The following is a 22,203-nucleotide window of genomic DNA, read 5'->3' as shown; positions in this document are numbered from 1 at the left end:
GATTCTGCTAAAACGCTAGATCCTGACTTCGCACTGCTGTATTTGCGTATTTGTTTTTCGCATAATGATGGATCTCCTACCGGTGGAGGCTCCTGTACAATCATGCCTCCCATGGTGCGTATTGCGTTCTCACATTCTTGCTGCAGGGGCAGAGTCCCGGCTTGGCCTGCCCAATCCTAGTCAAAGTACCTCAGAGCAAACCTTGAGGGTTCAAGCCATGGTTAACATCCAGGAACCTCTGTCAACCTCCTGCGGATCTGCTCTCTCCCCGCTAATTGTCTTTGCATTCCTTCTCCCAGCACACCCCTTATTAGCTTATTTGTTCCCTCAGGCAGGGTTTTTCCAATATTAATAGACCCGAAGAGGAATCCCCAGTCGAGACCAGCTTTTCTTTGTCTGTTTGGAAGTTATTACTTCACTTTCTATGTGTGTGATGTTCCTGAACATATGACTCCTGGGGGAAAAGGTAGCTATGGCAATAGTCTGCTTCAGTGCCCGCGCTCTAGCTGTGGTGCTTTAGGTCCTGCATCTCTGTAAGTAATTATTGTCTAATCCACTGAGACCGGAAGTCCGTGCTGCAAAAGCCATACAGCAAGTCTGTCATTTTTAGGTATGACTTGACAGCTCATCTGTCTGCCTGACCTGTTGTTACCAAATATTAAGCATGTGCACAGAGTGGACATTGGCTCCACCCGGAGGAGTATTTCTTTCTCCCACCTCATGCTATTTTTCTGTCAAGCTGACAGTTCAGAAGTCTGCTGACCTATTGTTAGCAATTCTTTTAAAAAAAATACATTAATAGGGAGCGAGTCCGGCGGTACTTATTCCAAGGGAATAGTTCCCCACAGAGCACAGTGCTCCCTCAGCAGAACCCTATGCTGCGTTTAGAAAACACATCCAATGGGTTGCCCCAATTTTTCCGCAAGTAGACACTTTCTGGCCCTATTCTAGAAGAGCTGCTGAAGAATTTGGAGGTAAAGCCCTTTTTGCTCTATTCTAGTTGGCAGTCAACAGGTTTACTAAATTCATTTACCATGATATAAGTAGGACTATTTATTCAAGTGTAGTATAGCCATTTTAGCTATAGCACCATGCACGTTATTTTAACATACTAGGCCTGCCGCTGTGCACGTTAACCTAGATATATTTTATTCAACTTGTTTTATTATTCTTACAATAGCCACTTTTGCGGTCTTGTTTTATTTCTCTATATCTAACTGTTTTTGCCTAGGCCAGCACTCTGTTCTCAAACAAGACATTCTTGCTCACTCTGTGCTTCTTCCAAGGCTGCTGTAAGATAGGTTGCCGGTGAACGTGGTACAAGTTTTTTCTCTGACATTCATAGAAAAACACACATCTTTACGTAGGGACATTTTCTCAGAACATCAGTTGTTTTATTATAAAACACTTCCCTGTCCCTTACACGTTAGAGGGAGATTCCTGCCAGAGAACCACGACTGTATGCTGATTGTTGAACGCTTCACTACAGCTGCTTATGCAGACTTCATACATCAGGCCTTTGCTCAGGTATGGGGGATGATGTCTTCCCAGGGAAACCTGAAGGACAGAATTAAAGCTTAACACGCTGTGCTTTATTATAGCCTAGGTAGGAATCAGTCCATTGACTCTAGTGACAATATGGTAGCGCTATTTCTATGCTTTACTCTCCTTGTCACAATTTTAATCTTGGCATGCTGTATCGTCCTGGTTATTGCAGCACATGCTTTGCTATCTAAGATGCAGTCGCTTCATTGAAATCTTATTGAAACATATACTGCCTCTGTTTGTCATTGTGTATGTGAGACTAATGTAACTGAGAGAAACGTATGAGACCTGAGTGACCACGGTTTCCCTGAGAAATCAATTATGTCATGCGCTCGGCTGCCCAATCATCCCACCCTCAGGTGGAGATGAGGCACTGCTAGCTAGCCGGAGCAAAACCCAGATTGGAGCGACAGGTGTCACCTGTAGTGGGTCAGACTCAGTCTCCCACACTGCAGGCAATTCTGCAGCTCAACATCTAGTAGTCTCATTAGAATAATGAGAGCCTACACAACACTAGACTCTGATTGTATGTGAAAAATATGTCATTTGTGAGAATATGTCTTTGAAAAGGGCTTTGTGTGTGTGGGTACAGTGGTAAATGGGTTCCTGCAGCTGAGAGACACCATCACTCCCCCATCCATGCAGTTCTCAACTTTGTCCGTCTCTTTCTGAAGGAATACATATATGTACCTCCCCATCGAGGCAGATTGTATTAAGAAGTGCAGTAGGAAGCCTGTAATGCCGATCTCTCCAAGTCAAAAGAAACTCCATAAAAAACTGTTTTCTCCTGTCTCGTCTGGGTCAAATACACCTTTGGCGAAGCCTGAGGGAATCCCAGAAAATTGGGAGAGGGAGACGTCTCAGAATAATGCTGATTGTCAGCGATCTCCCCCTACTCACTTGCTTTGAACTGTGAACATAAACCGGAGCCAATCTCCAAGACAAAGATTTACTTGTAGTGTTTCCTTGATATTCAGCTGCATGTTTCAAAAAAGGTGGGACCAAAGCTGAAGAAAGCTATGTGTGGCCCTTCTGCCCCACCTGCTTGCCTGAAGGACTATCTGTGAAGGATCTCTATACAGCAAACAGTCTGTAGATGCTGCTCAGAGACATCTCCAGCCCTCAACGACCATCTCAGCAGAAATTCTAGAGACCTGCCGCACAATGCTTAAGTGTTGGTGGGTTGCCCTCAGGAGCATTGACTTGGCTTAGTAAGAATACTCTTCTGCACCAACATTTCAACCTCTTCTTAAGGAGAGGGTCCTCCTTTGTTGCTGCTCTCAGCACCACATAACATTTAACCAGCATGGGGCAAGCAATTGCTGCCCCACTGTCTTGAGCCGGGGTGATAGAATAAGTGCCCCAGGTGGTACTTGGTGCCCGGTAGTCCTGCGCAGAGGTTGACAAAACGGTTGTTTTGAACCCTGAGATTTAAATCTCAAAAACAGTGAAGTGAGATTTTGCCTTTCGACCCATCTGTGTCATGATTACAAACTCATTGTATAAAGTTAAATGGACGCCCTACCCCCTTATGCAGCACAAGTACCATTGGCTTGTTTGATACTTTGTTTTCGCTCTACAGTATACTAATGAAACACAGTTTTTCCATGTAATGGCTGACATATTATTTCTTGACTTATGTGCTGATTTATCCAGGGAGTTTACATTGGCCCAGATGTTCCTTCCGTCACTGTGGTTGCCTATTGGGAAGAGGATAAACCAAACATTTCCCTTATTTTGTTTGGCTTCCCATACGTTTCTTATAATGTGAGTTTTTCTATGGATTTTGCATCAACATTGCTTGCTTTGGCGATGATCCACCTTCTCTTCTGGTGTCGGCAGGAACGTGGAGTGGAGTTGGGAGTTCCCTGTCAGATGAGAACCAAAACAAAGAAAAAGAGGGGGGGGGGGTGTAACATGTGGGGGAGTAGCCCTTCCTGTGAATACGGGCCATGGAAGGTCAGAAGAATGTCTGTGAGCTCCAAAGGAACTCTTTGTCGCCTCTCCAAACCCCTAGAGTCTAGCCCAGAGCAAAATATTTCAGGAATGTCCTGATGGAGCCCTACAATTCACACTGCTGTCTGGGGCTCCCTCCACTTTATGTACCACTTGGAAAGAAAATCCGAATTGATTCTTGTGTGCCCACAGCCCAATGTACCAGAAGCACTAGACACACAACCTCTCCACACAAAGGTAACACATTCACAAGTACCATCCTTGTCACACACGGATGGAGCGAAGGCGCTGGTGGCAATGTACTAGCAAACAAATTAAAAAATATATATAGGGTAGGACAGTAGGTGACACCTTTGCAGAAGACAAGCAAAAAGGTCTGTTTTACAGCTAGAATCTTGTTGCTGTCGCCAGCAGGCTGGTAAGCTGATGGTAGCCATGCCCAGTTAACATGAGGGTGCCCAAGCCTGCCCCTCTAGTCCAGAACGTGTCGCTCTGGGATGCAATCTGCGCAATGGCGCCCTCCTCGCATTTACATGCTTTCCCTGTATGCTGAGGTGATAGAAACCACCAGAACTTGCTCTGGTGAATGCAGGACAGTGGCGCACACTCGCCGAAGTCTTGCAGGTGACCTCTTCTGTCCCAACAAACGATAACAGAGGTAACAGTTTAGGTTTATTGAAACTGAAAATGAATGCATGTGTTTGGCACAGACATAAGAAGGAAACTGTCCCTTCTCTTGCTAGAAGTACATAAAGGTGAGAAGGTCCTTATTTACCAGCGTGGGCTAGTTATTCTTCCGGGTCAACCAACCTCTCCAATGGTTCTATCTATGCTAGGCAGGGCTGGCGCGACCCTGGCCTGCTGAGCGCTCTACGAATGCTCAAATTCAATCATTCATTTTCATCTTTTTAGTCGCAGTACACGTCCAACATAATGCTATTTCCTCACTGGGATACACAAAGGACCTCATTCATACTGCACAGCACCTCTGCTCTTTCAGTAGTGATCACGCAGCACCTCCCTCTGGTCTCTCAGTACCCCTGCTGTTTCATTACGTGCTGCGCCGCACAACTTGAGGTAAGAATCAGTACGGTGATAGGCGTAGGCCCGTGGCACGTGGAACACATAGCATTTGGGTTGCAAAATAATATTGCTCTCGCTTAATATTTTGCTCAAAGGCACATCTGATGATTTATGCATTGAGCCTCTGGATTTTTACAAATAGTTCTCTGTATTTTCGCTGCCGTCAGGCCGACAGAGATGTATCCCAGCGCGGGGACGTGTCTCGGTTTAACACGACACCCGCGTTGCACGGTGCGTCCCACGGAGCAGCGGCTTCTGCGGTTTTGCCAATTAATGGGTCTCTGAAATTAAAGCGCCCACGCGCTCAGTGTGATATTCCTCCAGGTGGAAAATCAGTGCCTGCCTTACCGATAATGAGGCCTGACATGTCCCAGCATACATTAAAGGTAATGTAAAAAGGAGCATGAATAAGAGATGTCCTTTTCTGATGCAGTCATCTTCGCCTCTCACCAGTGATGTACAAGACGTGTACAATGGGGCCTCAGATACCCATAGGGCTTCGCTGTAGTCAGTTGCAGCCCCCTGCATTTGTTATGTTATGTTAGTTCTAGTGGCCAACTTATGTAAGTCTATTTACCGCTGTCAATGCCTCCCTCACTCATGACATCTTCCCAGAAGCTCTCAAGGAGGCCAGATCTTCCCACTCATAAAGAAACCTACACTAGACCCTGGTGACCTCGCCTACTACCAGCCCATCACTCACCTACCATTCATTAGCAAGAATACAACAAGGATTTGCAATGCAATAGGTCTCCCATTTTCAAACAAATTAATTGTCATCTTTTGACAACAGCGCCCATGAACAAAAACAAACAAAAAAACATGAGTGGAAACTGTGAAAAGACGACTTAACAAAATAAAATAAAGTTAGCTTGAAAAAAATTAAACTTTGCAATTTTGTTTGTCCTGCTGGGCATGTTTTTGCCAGTCACAAGACTTCTGTTTGCAGGACACTGGAAGTTAGAACAAAATATTACCTCGATCACGTCAGAAGCAGTGGACGGGCACTAATTAAGTTGAAATTAATTAGTGCTTGATCCCTGCTACACATTGAGAAACGGAAATGATGCCAGACATGCCTTCATGAATTACAAGGCTGTAAAGAAGAGTGCCACACAAACCAACAAATGGTGAGTGACAGACGGGCTCCAAACCCTTTACTGAAGACAGTTGTGTCTCACACGTGAGACGCATGCACAAGGGCATGCGATCACAGGCTCCACCCTAAAAAAGAGCAGTCTATTTTAAAATCCAAGATCTCATCAATGCTAACCATCTCCTGCACGACTGCGAGTCTGGCTTCAGCTGCTGCTGCACCATGGAGACTACCATCTTACATATCATAGAAAAAACCTACTTGATCATGGAGGAAGCTGACCCCTGCCTCCTTATATTCCTGGACCTCTGTCTTCGAAACAGTAAACTGTCCTACCCTCATTCGCACCCTTGAGTCTCACATGGGATTCATCAGCAATGTCTTTCACTGGTTCTCCTCCTACATTTCCAACTGACACCTCCAAGTCACAAAAGATCCCTGCCACCCAGGGCTGAATGTGTCTAGAAGACTATCTGTTTCCACATCATCTGTCAGATACGTATAGAGGTCCCTCACGTAGGAAGCAAAAACGTCCATATTGAGATTATTACTCACTCACTCGATGTCAAATCACTAGGCGTAGCAGAGGTGACATCAGACACCTTTTGGCCCCTCACTCATTTGACCCCCGATAGCACCTACAGCCCCTTAACAGCCTCCTATTTAATTCTTAGGTGGCCAGATAAATAACAAGGAGTACACAGTACAGGACACACTACATAACTACAAACTACAGAAAGAATTCAGAATTTTGATTCTGACTGTCAACCACACAACGTGTGAGGCATTCTTCTAAAACATTCTTCTTGGTGCCTTTTAGTTTGAAGATAACATCTGCTGCCTTCTGTTTCCACTGCTGAGTCCAGAATGGCAACCGATTGAAGAATGGAAATTGTGACAGACTGAAGAAAATGTCAACTCTTAGCAGAAAAAGCAATATTAAAAAGCATCTAAGAATGCAGGCAGACCAAGAGCAGCAGGTAGAATCCTACCAGAAGCAGGAAAAATTCCGGAAGCCTACTGGAGAGAACAAGGAGTCGAGAGTGCAGTTGTTAATCATCAAGTAAGTAAAATTCCCAAGTGAATATCTGGCCTGGAATATAATTAAAGTACACTTAAAGGATCTGGATTCTCAATGACAGAGCCTGAACTAAACAACAGTGGTGTCTAACCTATACCAAGAACATGTCTGCCTGAACATGGCTCAGCATTTCACATGAAAACTCCGACCGGCAACCAGAACCAACACAACAAGACTAAGCAAAACAGCCCAACCAACCATGACCAGACTTGAAACACGCATAGCAGTTGACATACACTGCCCTAGTGCCATGAAGCCTGCCCAAGCTAGAAAATGGATCACTTTCTAGATATTACGAGATCGCATGAAAGAACAGAACCTTTAGAAGCAAGACAAGTTAACTACATTCTTCTGTCAGTGAGTAGACTCAACCCTCTTGTCAGAAATGTACCAGTGCATTTTTCTTTTCTGCTGCCTCCTTGACTCCTAGGATAATGCGTAGCAGGGGCACTGCAAGGGATGCCTAAAGACAAGCTAGGAGTTAATGTTGTTACACTTACCTACACCTAATTTACATGCATGACCATGTGATGTAAATTTTTCCTTGGTTAGCATGTAAAGAAATAGCAGTTCAAGACAGAGGGGACACTTTCAAACCACTATTTCTTCGAAAGGCCAATAATGTGACCACGTTAGTGTGCAGCCCCTACTGCCTAAGGGGAAAGGCCCTATAGCTAACAAGTCATCTAACAGAGCTTTCACCCCCTTCCCTCTCTTAGACTGTGGTTTAGCCCAGCTCTTATATCCCCTAGTGCTAACACTTAAGATGTCTCTAAAATTACAGGCATGATGAAATCACCTGGCTGGTCAGAGAAGTAGCCATTGTAACCACGGGAACAATGCTCTATAACACATTTTTTAAATCAATTGCAGGGAGGCTGTCACCTAGCTGTCAGTGCTTCAAAAGAGGCTGTTAGGACCACCAACGCCCGGTCTACCATGAAAGAATCTTTAAAAGCTGGGGCCAGACCTCCACCAACAGTACCCAGTTGAGGGACATTGAGGGCCAGATGTATAAAAATGTTTTTGGGTCTCAAGTGGTCTGATTTGCAGAATCAGCTGTTTGCGAATAAAAAAACCTATTTTTTTATGTATAGAGGTCATATTGCGATTCGGTAACCTATTACTGAATCGCAAATAGGGTTTGTGATTCAGTATTAGGAAGGGGCATGTATAGGGCATCCCTTCCTAATACCAAATCATACTGACATCTGTGAATGTTTTGCGACCTTTGTGAATGTGGGTGAAAATATATTTTAAGAGCAGGCAGTGGTCCCGCGAACCACTGCCTACCCATACAAAATGAAAATAAAACTTGTCTTTTTTGTTTTAAAAAAAACAAAACATTGCTTTATTAAAAAGCAATCACAGATATATTGGTCGGCTGACCCCAGAAGGCCACCATCCATGTGATTTTTGCCTTTCTCAATAGGTCGCAAAGCAAGACCTACCTCATGAATATTAATGAGGTGGGTCTATTTGCAACCCACTGGGAATCGCAAAAGGTTCAAAGACATATTTGTACCGGGAGGTTTGTGATTTCCTAATTGCGAATCGCAAAAATTCTTAATTAGGAAATGGCGAACTGACATTTTCCCACATATGGCCCTAAGAATCTTGTTCATCTCTATAATGTCTTTTGACATTACAGAACCACTCTCTTGTAGCCAAGTATATTTATAGCGAGAGTTTAGGTTTTTCCATTTGTAAACAGCAAGGATTTCCAAGGCATGTTTAAAAAGAGACCGTGTATTGTATTAGAATTCCTGTAAAGACTCCCTTAACTTGTCTAAGGGCACAGATATCCGGCTTTACTTGGTTACTCTTGAAGAGTGAGTTGAATGTCCTTATTTTTGTGGGTTTTTGTGTTGTCATATATATCGTCTGACAAAAATATAATGTTGTAAATATCGTTCACAAATATATTAATCGATTTGGGGAAGATTTTCAATTATTGATTCCAACGGTGTAATTTAGTCCGCAATGCTCTAGTACTGCTCCATTGAGTGTCAGTATGGCATTGTGTGTCAGCAAAACTGAGTTAATGTTGTGGGATTTTATATCCTCACTACAAGAGCAGTTCTTATTGTGACCGACACCGCCATAGTCGTGCGCCTTGTATTCATTCCTGGCCCTGATGAGCTCAGACTGACTTTGTTTAGGCACTTGGAAGGCTTGCCCACTCTGAGAACGCACTGCTCACCTGGATTCAAGTGTGAGAAGAGGAGAATTGCTTCCTATGTAGCTTCTAAATAAAAAGAAGTAAAAAGTCCACTTACAAATTATTGCATTTTAAGTGCATACCTAAGCAAGATTGCCGCCACCGATCAGCTGCGTATGGGGCAATCAACAAAGGTGATGAATCACATTTTAAAGAGAGGTCTTACTCAGACAGTATTCCTTCTACATCTGATGATGTCGCTTGCAATTGTCAGAGTTTATCCTGTGCTTATCTCAGAATCAGAAGACTGAGGATACACAAATGCGTATACGTTGCTGCAAATCTGAGCATGTTTGACACATTTTCCCTATGCTAGAGACTGCAGAACACTAGAGAAGACCTGAGTGGCGGATTGCATACCCAGGATGAAATACCTATTAGGCTTCGGCACTCCATATCTTCTCACAAATACTAGCCCTCCCGAGTCCTAAGTTGTTAGTGTACAACCAGGGCCAACACTACTTGTCAAGACACTTTCAATGAATGAATTACTGAATGGATGATCTACTACTATTGTGAAAGATCTCATGACAGCTGTAATCAACCACTGACCATTCCTCCAAACAGGTAACAACCTTTGGAGGCAAAAGCAGACACTGGCTAAGAATGCCTAACAAGAGTGTACATTGCAACAAATTAGATAAGAGGATGCACCTGCTCCTACATGGTCGAGGTTTGAACCCGTGAATGAAAAAACAATTCATTGCAAGCTTTGCTCAAGACAAAGCATTATATGGTTTCAGAAGCTGGGGCAAAAAAAGTGATGTGTGGAATGATTGAATGAATCACCATATGCACAAGAAGTGAAATCACAAGATTTCCAATCGTCCATCTGCAAAGGAAGTGACATCACTGTTTTCCCAACAATACTCTCTTCACTTAATAGCAGCCACAGCACAGTGGACACACTGCTGACACACAGCAGGCACGCCACCGATAAGCCCGCCTGTGCCCGCGCCCAGCACTAGGACCCCTTGTCCTCTTCCTACCCACTTTCCCACCCTGTTGCTACTCCACCATGCCCCTCTCCACCCTGAACTCCAGTTCTATCTCTCAGCACTGATGCTGCACCTTGCGGCCCAACACTAAAGGTGTGTTCTTCTGCACCACCTGCCATTTCACATGCACCACCCCACACCCGCTTCATCTCCCCTTGCACCTCACACACCTACCATAATCATCACACACACACCTGACCACAGCTACACTACACTCCTCCTTGTCCTGCTTACTTTTCAGCACTCACTCACTCACTAAACACACCACTAAAATCTGGGATCTGCTACACAATCGCTCACCAGATCTGTTCTTCCTGACCAAAACCTGGTTGTCTCCCTCGCCAGCCCCCATCATTGCCACAGCAGTTGCCCCCCAGATACAAGATTGTAAGACAAGATAAACAAACCTGGAGGTGGAATAACTATCATTCTCAAAAATTCCAACCAATGCTCCACCACCTCCGAAAGCACCACTTGCAACATCAAAAACATGAACTTCAAACTCCTCATTTCTGACAACTACACCCTAAGCAGCACCCTCGTCTACCAGCCCCCGGACCATGTGCCATCCTAGTCAGCACCATCACGGGCTTTGTTGCCCCGATCCTCAACTCCAACATCTTCATCCTCCTCTGCAATCTCAACTAATACCAGAAGGACCTCATTGATCCCAACATGACCAGCCTCCTTCAGGACTTGTCCACCTTCGCACTACCCAGCAAGTGGTCCAACACACCCTGGTAAACTTTAGCATACCCACCCCACACTACTGCAGAAACACCATTGCTAAATCTTAAAAATGGGACTGGAACAAGATCTCAAAAGCATCCTGGTATTTCGAACTCCTTCACCACTGACCTCAACACAACAACATGCTCAGCAAATGTCACTACAAGCAACTTAAATGCATATGGAGGCAAAGTCAGAACAACATCAACAGGAGCATCTACAAATCCACCCCCAAACACTATCATCAGCAGACCAGAGCCACCAAATGCTCTGCACTCATTGACAGCAACTAAAGCGGCACCAACAGTGCTGAGGAAAGTTTCACCATAGCTAAAGACTTCACCTCTCTGGCTGCAAGCTCAACCAGCATTATTCCCTCTTAGGACCTCTGCACCCAGCTGTCCCTATTCTTCAGCTACAAAATCGCCACTATCTACAAGAACTTTGAGCCCCAGCCAGACCCGTTCACCCTCACAGCCCCACTGCCATTCTCTACTCACACCTAAAGGACCACCCTGACTACAGTCACTCAAGAAACCGCAAAAACCACGCAGTCCCTATACTCCAGAGTACCGTTGGACCCCTGCCCTCACCACATCTTCATAAAAGGACTGTATCCCATCATCATAGCCCTTACATGATAATGAATACCTCAATCATTACAGCCCTCTATCGAGACCCCTGGAAACACGCCATAGTACTCCTCCACCTTACCTGACCCAAAGTCTCTAGTCTACTACCGACTCATCTCAAGGGAGCTCTATCCGGCAAAAGGCATGGAAATTATGATAAACGCCTAGCTACCCACCTCAACAACACCTTTTCAACACTACTTAATCCAGATTCAGGCCCAACCACAGTACAGAGACCACCCTCATCACCACCACTGACGACATCCGGATGATCATGGATAGAGGTGACACTGTGGCCTTCATCCTGCTGGACCTTTCCGTAGTATTGAACACCACCTCCCACACCATCCTTACTCAACAAGTGCACGAAGATGTCTTCCAAGGACATGCACTTTGCTGGGTTTGCTCCTTCCTGACAAGCCACACCCAGTCAGCCAGTCTGGCCCCCTTCATCTCAGACACTGTCAACCTCATTTGCGGAGTTCCAGAAGGATCCTCACTCAGCTCCACCCTGTTCAATGCCTACATGACCCCCACATGCCTGCTTCATCCTCACCCAGGGGATCAACATCATATCCTACACTGATGACATCGAGCTCATTTTCTTCCTCTCCGACAAGATGCCAAATACCAGGACAAAAATCTCCTGCATGACAGAAGTCTCCAAATGGAGGAAAACCAATTGCCACCAGCTCAACACTGAGAAGACAGAAGTAGCAATCTTCAGCAAAGACATCTCGCTCTGGGCCTCCTGGCAACACCCAAAAAAAAACCTTGCATTATTGATTGACAACTAACTCACAATGATCAACCAAGTGAATGCAGTATCAGTGTCCTGCTGCCACACACTCAAGAAGATCTTCAAATGGCTTCTCACCAACACCACAGAGCCGTCACTCAAGCCCTCATCACCAGCAAGCTGGACTATGGCAATGCACTCCATGCCAGATTCTATGCTCAACTGACTAGAAGATTCCAGACTACACAAAACGTAGCGACCAGGCTCACCGTCAATCTCCAACCCTGCACTCATATTAACTTGCATCTCAAAGAGCTCCACTGGCTCCCAATCCACAAACGAGCATTCTTTAAACTCCTCATGCACACATATGAAGCCTTGCACAACATTGGCCCTACCTACCTCAACATCTGCATTAGCTTCCACAAACCTACCAGACACCTCCGCTCAGAAGCATTCCTACTCGGACCACTACCCGCATACCCAGAACCAGATCTGGTGGTCGTGCCTTCTTTTACCTGACTCCTAAAGGCTGGAACATCCTGCCGCTGGACATCAGAGCCACCTCCTCAGTTCATTAATTCTTTCTGCAACAAAGTGAAGATCTGTCTCTTTACTTAGCCCTAGCCCTGGCTCAGCCATGCAGCTCCTGCCTCAGTGCCAGGATACCATCACAGGGGAGTTGTGAGCTATACAATAACACATACCATAACAATCACTGGTAATTACTGGGCTGCATTCCAGTCCATTGTTTGTTTTGTGTTGACTGGCAACTACAGACAGGGAGCAACATATACAAATCAGCCTTGGTCCCAGCCAAAACGGCAAAATCCATATTCTCCTCTAAAAGGGGACAAAAATAATCTCAAACCAGCCTGGGCCCTGTTAGGCATCATCAGTGAGGTCGGTCCAGCTTTAGTCCTATGGCACAGTTTACACAGGGCCCACTTCTGGTTACACTGGTGTAGCAAAGGTGACATGGGCCCCTAACACAGTCAAGGACAATGGGTCCCCATATCCTGGGTAGATAGTATAAAGCATGCCATACAGGGAATATCTCATCTTAATCCAGGAGACGTTATAAACATTTAGAATGAACAATATGTTCAATTTTACAAAAGAGGAGTCTCACATATTTAAAAAGCTATATATGAGGCATCATTTTCATTGATCATTTCTTCACAATTACTGTGTAATAACCTCAGTCTCTATTTCATAGGATATACCTTGAACATCAAAGACACAGTCAAGACTCCTGTTATCAAACATGTGGTACAAGAACTCTCTGTTGCCAATAAGAGGCAAAAAACATTTTGGCGTTCATATCTCTAAATCAGACAGGCAAAACTGCTTTGGTCAGCTAGTAGGTATTACCATTCTCACCCCAGGAGAGATCCTAAAGAACATTTCAAACATAATTGGCCTCTGTCTGATTAGCATCTCACTTATCTTTGCTTCAGTTGTTGCCACTTTTAAAGATTTTAAGAGCGGGACTCCTCTCTTAAAAACTCCAACACTGAAGAAATCAGATATACACCTTGTCTCAAATCTGCTGCATTTACCCAAGCTACTAGATGCCTGCTGTCTCCAATCAATTACAAAGATGTATTGACCAAATCTGTTGCATAAATTACAACTCTGGCATGGTTCTGCAATGTTTGCTTTCCTTCCCACGGGTGGTACGGATGAACTTGGTTCAATGCACCAATGTTGAATGTGAAAGATAGGTTATTGTAGCCCTGCAGAATGCCACCCAATACATTGCTGAAGTGGAATCATTGCTTTTAGGTTTCCAACAATCTCTAAACCTGGATCTAGGGTACTGTGGTGGTACCGGAAACAAACCTATTTCTCTCTTCACAATATCACATACACAAATGGTACTAAGAAGAACAGACATTGTCAACTAAAACCATTTATTGCAACAGGGTGAACCTGTTTCTCAGTACATCTAAAAAAGCCCCACAGAATATCATAAAAACATCAAATAGGCATAATGGAAACTACAAGAATAAAACAAATAATTCTACGATAGTTAAAATGTCATGTAAGACCTAAAACTTCCTTCTATGCGCTATGCCAGCAGAGCCTGGAAAGTAGAACTTGCAATCTAGATTTTTGTAGGGAAAAGTAGCACACTGAATATCTTTTTGATAGAAAAAGCTGTGGTTATCACAGAGGCTTCAGTGTTTCATGTGAAAGGAAAACACACGCCGGGCAGCAACTTTTCTCCTTGACTCAGCTCGTTATCTGCATCAGGTGGAGGCATCATCTTCTTGGTGCACTGCCAGCAGTATATTGTGTGATAAGCTGGGCGAAGGACCTCTCCTGACCAGTGGACAAGTGATCAAGTGGCAGCACTTTTATACTATCTCTTATCAAGGAATGGAATTTCTGACATAAGTTTAGGAATTTCTGACATAGAGAATTTGCATCAAGGTGTGTGTCCCAGAGATATCCCGAAGATCATATAAGATGAATGGACATCATTTCAGACTAAACTGTTTTGACTATATGACTGTGTTTGATTTTATTTGACCGTGACATTGTGATAACTAGACATTTGTTCCAAAATTATTTTGCATCAGGTGTTATATCTATGTCATTGTCTGAACAACTTATGTTGATTTCTATAGCACAGTAATCACCCAAGAGGGTATCCAGGGACGTAGACAGATGTGTAGATGTGTGGTCCCAGGGTGCTTATAAGAAGAGCCAGGTGAGCTCAAGAAGTGAGGAGGAGGCTCTGATGCGTTGACGGAGTTAGCTCCATGTCTTTGGTGCAATGTAGGAGAATGAGCAACCTCCAGTTTTGCGTTTGCCGATGCAGGGAGCTTGTTCCAGTGGGCCAGAGTATTGGTGAAGAGTTTGCGGCTGTTCAGGTATTCTGGTCCTGTGTTGTACAGGGCTTTGAATGTGTGTGAGAGAAGTTTGAATTGGCTGCATTTGTGAATGGGGAGCCAGTGAAGTTTCCTGAGGTGCGGTGTAATGTGGACGAGGCCTGGGAAGTTGAATGTGAGTCTTGAAATGGTGACACAACACTTCCACAGTTCTTGGAGCGATAAGGTCAGAGAAAATCTGTGTCAATGGCACACATGACAATGATTCTGCATAAATTGGAAAAAATTGTGACTCCTGTTACTTAAGATGGAGTATGGGCCTACTCAAAATGGAGTCAAACCTTAGGGACTTTACATCATCCCCGGCTTGTATGTCTGAATGTGATGTCATGAGGCATATTTAACATGTAGTAATTTAGCTAATCCATTAGAGAGTCTATACTCTCTAATTATTAATAGGATATAAATCACCTAAAACATGATATGTTTCTAAACACAATGTGTAACATGTGTCATAGCATAAAATAAAGGCAATTAGGATATCATATATATCAATATCTAAAATGGCATGAGTAATGAACGAAGCTAAGCATGAATACTTTTCAGCCTTGCATTGTTTTAAGCAACTCATGATTATATGTAAAACGCAGTCTGTCTAAGGAGTGTGTTAAAGAGAGATGTGTGTGGGTGATTAAACATACCAGTCATGATATGAACTTGGACAATCAGAAGTATTGTACCTTTAAAAAGAAGAACTAAATTTAAAAAAAGAGTTCAGTGAGAAAAGAAGAAACAATGTTTGTTTCATAGTAATGTCTCTGTGATATGGAAAAATCAGACACATGTCTTTGGTCACTTATTCTTGTAAGAGGACATGTCGATGTCATCAGGTGCACACGTACCAGAAGTGTGGCCAGTTAAAGAAACCAGATAATGCTTGTCTGTTGTCATTAATTAATCTTCAGATTTGATGGAGCAGCAATTGGTTGCTCGTCTAAAGCACAATGTAATGTTGGATGTTCTTCCTTTGAAGGCTCGAACATTAACAGTGGAACAAGTCATTCATCAAGTGCTGTGTCGGAAAATGTCACTGGTGAGACTGATCTATCATATTCAGCATCCTGTAGGAGGGACAGATGCATTCCTCAGCATTGTTTCTAGTGCTGTTTTAGTGGTTGCAGTATAGCATTCATATCCAGATAGGACAATGAGGGATGTTTCAGATGTAGGTTCAAAATGATTTAGTTGGACAGTTTATGCACCAGAAGATAGAATTCACTCATGTAGTGTCCATTTTGCAAAAGTTTGGAAAGCCAAGCATGTCCCAAATAATGTGCTACAGTCTCTTTACATCTTCGTTCAGCTGGACATGTGTACTCCATGTTTTTGATTTCCTTGTCAGAACAGGAGTAAGATGACAATACCACAGACAATTAGCATAGGATGGTCGGCAATTCCTCAAACAGGCTGGAGAACAGAGAGTGGAAAAATTATTTTATCAGTCCAAATACCGCTTCAAATCCAGTCACCAGACCAGATCCAATGTTCTTAAAAAAAGCTGCACAACACCAGTTGTCAAAGATGAGTTGAACATCGTTTGCATGACATCAGCAAAAGGCGTCAGCTATTGGGTGTGTTTAAATCTCTGAAGCAGTTCTGGCTGTCTGCAGATCATATAGCCACAGATGTCAAATGGACTTCTTTCTGAAGCAAAAATGACAAGAATTTGTTTAAGTCATCAAAATGCATGTCTTTCATTTCAATACTAGGCTAAGCGATAATTTTAATTACGTTTCAAGATGGCGGATACAAGATCCTTCTGCAACACTGAATTGTTTCAAAACTGTAATCACATATGTCTGGCTGAGTTCCACACTACAACAAGTAGCATTTGTTAAAAATAAATGAGAACCAATGTTCAATAGTTCATGGTGTGTGGGGATGGATGAAGTGTGGATTACAGATAAAGCACAACTTAACCCTGGCATCAAAATGCTACACATTCCAAGCAACAATATAGTAGCACACAGAAGGGAGTGACTTAGGGGGTTTCTGCAATTAGCTGTACTGATATATACAGGTTCTTCTTTACTTTCATTTAAATACATGTAAAAAAAGGAAATTTGCACGAATAAAACAATCGTGAATGGTGCATGGTTTCATACCAGCCTACAGATTTATATTTATGCAGTCATGAAAATAAGACATTGTAATCGGTAGGGAAATAATGCCATGTATTAACCATGTCACTGGTGGTGTGCTACTAACTGAACATGGTGCTTCTTCCATTTGCTCAATACTTAATAGTGTGTATGTGGATTCTTTCTTTGCCATTGTTTCCTGTGTTAGTGTCAGATTATAAGGTTAAAAAATAATTGTTTCGTTTAAAAGTTTCCAAGGCACAAAAACTGACCTGAGTGTTTGTAATGTCCAATACAATTGCATGATAGCTTTTAACTGAGCCTGTCTGTGTGATAATAACACCAAATCCCCTTTTATTAGCTCTAAGGCTGCGGACAGAATGTGGTTTAATGAGTACATCCTTTTAGAAAGTGTGTGAATTCCATTGTCAATAACGTAAAGACTGCTTGCAAACTTTCTTGATCTATTTGCTTAATTCTTTCTGCAGCTTCATTTTCTTAGTATTTGTTCAGCTCCTTGTAAATTGAATATATTTCTGTTGCCAGAAATCTTCCCTTTCTAGTAGGACATGGTCCTAGAAGAAAATCAGCATCATCCATGTTTTCTTCAGTTAGTCAAAAATGCTCTTTCACAGCTGAAAAACTCGAATGTTCTAACCATCGTCAGCATAGCTTACCTACACTGTATTTAGTGACTATTACAGGTGTTTGCATGTTATAACGTGGACAATTAGCATTAGGTCCAGGAGTGTTGGAAAGAAAACAACGCATGCAGATGTCAGAATCATATGGCCAAAAGACTAAACCATCAGTATGGAACTGAGTAGAATTATAAGATCCATCATATTGTTTATGTCTGATTCTGCCTTTCATTTGAAAGTGCCAATTATTGAATGGAGTCAAACTGACTTTACACATACAAGTTTTTTTTAGGTCTTTTATAGTACCAGATCCCAGAGAGGTAGTCAGTAGAATAGTTTTGTTCAGAAAAAATCATTTCTTTAGGTATTATGCATGATTGAAATAAGGCTTCCTTGTGCTGAATCTGTCAAAATTTGGTCCCCCTTATATTTGTCTCATCTATATTTACTTACTACTACTCATATCCCTAGCTAGTCAGATTTTGACAAGACTCAGTGGAATAAATCAGCTTGGTTTGGCTTGGTAATAGTGATTAGGCTTTTCTGGAGCAGGTGTGGCTTCTGTGAAAAATAGAAAGTATTTGATCTGTTATCACTCAAAATAAAGTAATTTCTTTAAGCAGTTAGGGTGCCTAGTAGGAGGTGGAGCCTCACAATGTTCCCATTGTGTGTAATTGTATTTTTCCCTTGGGTAGCTGGTTCTTTATATATAATAGTGTGCTTAATTATGGTAATAATACATTTATTTATAATTTGCTGAATTCAAAACAGGATCTTCATCTTTCAAGGTAGCATATGCCTGTAAATCAGACATCCTTCTTTTGACAGTCTCTTTGCCCCAGTCATTTGAAATAGAACTTGGAATTATAATGTCATTCATTGAAACTTTGATCACATAAGGTCTCCACAATGTCTCAGTAGGTCCCATTATCTTGTCTGGGACCTGTTCCCAAACTATGCCCTCGGACATAGGATAAGTTATGATGTTTGCCATTTAGAGATCTTTTCACACTCTATGGGATGAAGAATGTGGCTATAGTTCATGAACCACAAGTGGTGCAATTGTTCTTGTAGGGATGAATTGTCCATTCAGTAGCAGTAAAATTACAATCATTGTTGATAGCCAAATGATGAAAAGAAAAGTTCCCAAAGCGATCCAAGCATAGGAATAAGGAGGAATCAAGTATCTGTCACAAAACCAATGATAGAGGTGAAGAAATCTGTGGCGTAAAGTGACTGCAGAGTCTGTCTAAAAGTTCTCTGTGCAATATCCAGAGTCGTTCTCATAATTAGTTGGCTCTCGAAAAGGCATCATCTTGAACTGTAGTGATGGCAGTATCAGATTTGTCATTGGAATTTAATGCTCTGCATAGAATTAGAAAAATAAGCCCTCCACAATGGCGGTTTCAACGCCAACAGGCTGATGGTGAAGACTGCCACATTATGAGTGTGGAGGGTTGGCCTCTGCCAACCTGCTACATCTCCACTTGTACTGCCAGGGCGGTCAGACCCGCTGGGCCAGAGATGAGCATGTTCGACCTGGCGGTCCACAGAAGACCCCTGGCGGTATTATGAGCCTCCTTTCCACCAGGGTTTCCGCGGCGGTAGCACCGCCATGAAAACCCTGGTGGAAAGGCTACCAGTGACAGGGAATTTCTTCCCTGTCACCAGTAGACGACTCCCCCATCACCCCAGCAAGCACAATCCACCCTTACCCCCCCACCAAGTAGAGCACCCTCTCCCTCCACCCCCACCAGGTACAGCGCCCCCACCCCCTCCCCATACACACACACAGACACACACATGCACTGCGCATACACTCATTCACCAACACTCACACACATGCATTCACTCACATGCATCCATACACGCATTCACTTCGGCAAAATACACACATGCATACACCACAACACTCATACTCACATTCACCAAAACATACACACACACATACACCACATACACCACAACATTCATACTCACATTCACCACAACATACAGACACACATACACACTTACATTCATATACACATTCAATCATGCATACACACATTCATGCACACACGCAGACAACACGCAGACAACACCCATTCACACACAAAAATCCCAACCCTCCCACCCCTGTTGGACAATCGACTTACCTGGTCCGGGGAGGAGGTCGTCCGGCAGGGAAGGGGCGCTTTCACCGTTGGCAGCGCCCCACCATGAGGACACCGCCACGCTATATTACTGCACATAATACGGCAGGCAGTGTCCTACTGGTGAGGTGGCACCGGTGGTAGAACCGCCCCAGCTCCTCCACCCGCCAGCACGACTACTGCTGTATGTCTGCCCAAAATGTGGCAGAAATCCAGCAGTACCCGTAATATTATAGGCTGAAGACCGCCAGCAGTGGCGGTCTTCTGGCACCCGTGGCTTTGGAGGTCTTTGAAAAAGACCGCCAAAGTCATAATGAGGGCTATGGTGTGCTCTAATATCCCCAGCTGAGAACTCAAACTGGTAATGTTACTGTTTTGTTCATGGAGTAGTTCATTCAGAGTAGGGAAAGGCTGAGAGGTTCTACTCTGAATTTCTTTGGGGTCTGAAATGGTCTGCTGTAGAGGATTGGCCACATAATGCTTTTTCATGTGAGTGATGGACACCAGTCTATTTCTCCTTGAAACATACAAAGGAGGCAGGATGACAGTTTTGTTGCCTTTTACACCAAAACTGGAATGGGTGGTCTGTATGATGGTTCAAAAGCTTGCTTGTCATGGAGTTTTACATGAACTAGGTCCCCAACTTTGAGAAGCAACCCGTCAGCAGGAGTAATAACCCCCTTTTCACAGGTGCGGCGTCAGAGTGATTGACATCAGACAGCTTGTCTCTGACCTTTTGGATAATCTGCAAAACATTCAAACATTTCTTCAAGTCATATTCTTCTTCATCCGCAACCTTCCCAGCATCTAAACCAGGCACATACATAGAAACTCTGAAGAGAATCTCGTATGTAGTGCAGCCTCCTCATACCCATCTAGGCAAGTTATTAAAGGCTCTCTGGACTCCACACAGAATATGGTACCAACTAAGACCTGAACTTAGTACCTTAGCAGCAGCCAAGACTTGTTTAATCATGCCATTAGCATGTTTAACTAAACCGTTAGACTCGGCCTAGCTGAATTGCAGAAAAACTCCAGAGCAGACTTTGGATCCCTGTAAGTCTTAGAGATGAATGCAGTACTGTTATTTGAGTGAAATTAATGTACTGTCCATATCGCTACCAGACACTTCAAATCCTTTATTACTGCTAAAGCACTTGCATTTCTCTGTGGCCATACCCATAGAAACTGAGAACATGAATCGACTGCCACCAATATATACTAATATCGATTAATAGAATTTATTGGACAGATGTGGTTCGAATAAATCACCCTGAAAGGGATGTTAGAGACTGGGAACGGATTAGGCAGAAAGGGTCCCTTGACAGTGTAAGGCTTCATTTGCTGACAAATGCCTCACATAATCTCTAGTCTGTTTATATAAACAGGCCACCATTAGCATTGCAGTGGTTGCATTGACTCCTGTGTGGGCAGATGACAGTCCCTCATGAGTTTTTGTTGACTAAATTGAATCTGGACAGCTTACTAGGTTTTATTCTGTCTCTCACTTCTGGTATTATGACTGTGGGAGTACGGTCTGAATTAAGGATGTAAGAGTCTTTGGGAGGAAAGCATGCGGCAGGCTTTCTACCTTGCTTGGTTGTGTGTATGGCTGTTAAGATATTTATGTTGATCCTCCTTTGAAATCTGGTTAAGACTGCTACTCTAACAGTCTGAAATGCAGCCTTCACAGCTAAGTTGGCAGCATAGTTCCTTTTGGTTGAATGCCATCCTGCTGATGGTCCAAAGTGTGCCTCACATGGACCAGTGGAAACATATCTTGTAAGACAGCTACCTTTTCTCAAAGCTGTTTATTATTTAAAGATTTTCCCTTTTAAACCTTGAATACATTCAAAGCCAGTGTAGCAAGTCAACATTCTAAACTTGTACACAGCAGGAAAAGGCAGACACAAGGAGTGTGGGAACTGACAAGGCAGTTTTTTTGTAATACAAGTAACAGGGAATGAAGTTCTGCATGTTGTGCAGTGCTCTCACCTAGGATTTTACTGTGGGTGCGCTGTGGATGTAATTCTTAATCTTTCACTGCACCATGCACCGCCGAGTAGGCTGCAAAGTATTTAAATTGTGTTCCTACCGCTGGTTGTGCAGAGCCATCTGTATAGAAAATACTCTGGTAAGACTCAATGGGCAAAGCAATTGGAGTTGGAGCAACATGTGGTGCATATTGGAGAAGCGCCTGTGTATGAAGAGCGGATCATACTGAATCTTAACATCCACTGAACATAAAGAAAAGGTCCACTGCACCTACTTCGTGTGTAGGGCACGAGCATTAGGAATGCTTGCCTTGGAAGCTACCTATAACGCTGGTATGGGAGAAACTACAGTTGTTAGTTTTCCCTGCCCAA

Source organism: Pleurodeles waltl, chromosome 3_1 (genome assembly GCF_031143425.1).
Source record: "Pleurodeles waltl isolate 20211129_DDA chromosome 3_1, aPleWal1.hap1.20221129, whole genome shotgun sequence".
NCBI lineage: Eukaryota > Metazoa > Chordata > Amphibia > Caudata > Salamandridae > Pleurodeles > Pleurodeles waltl.
This window is presented reverse-complemented; position numbering follows the sequence as displayed.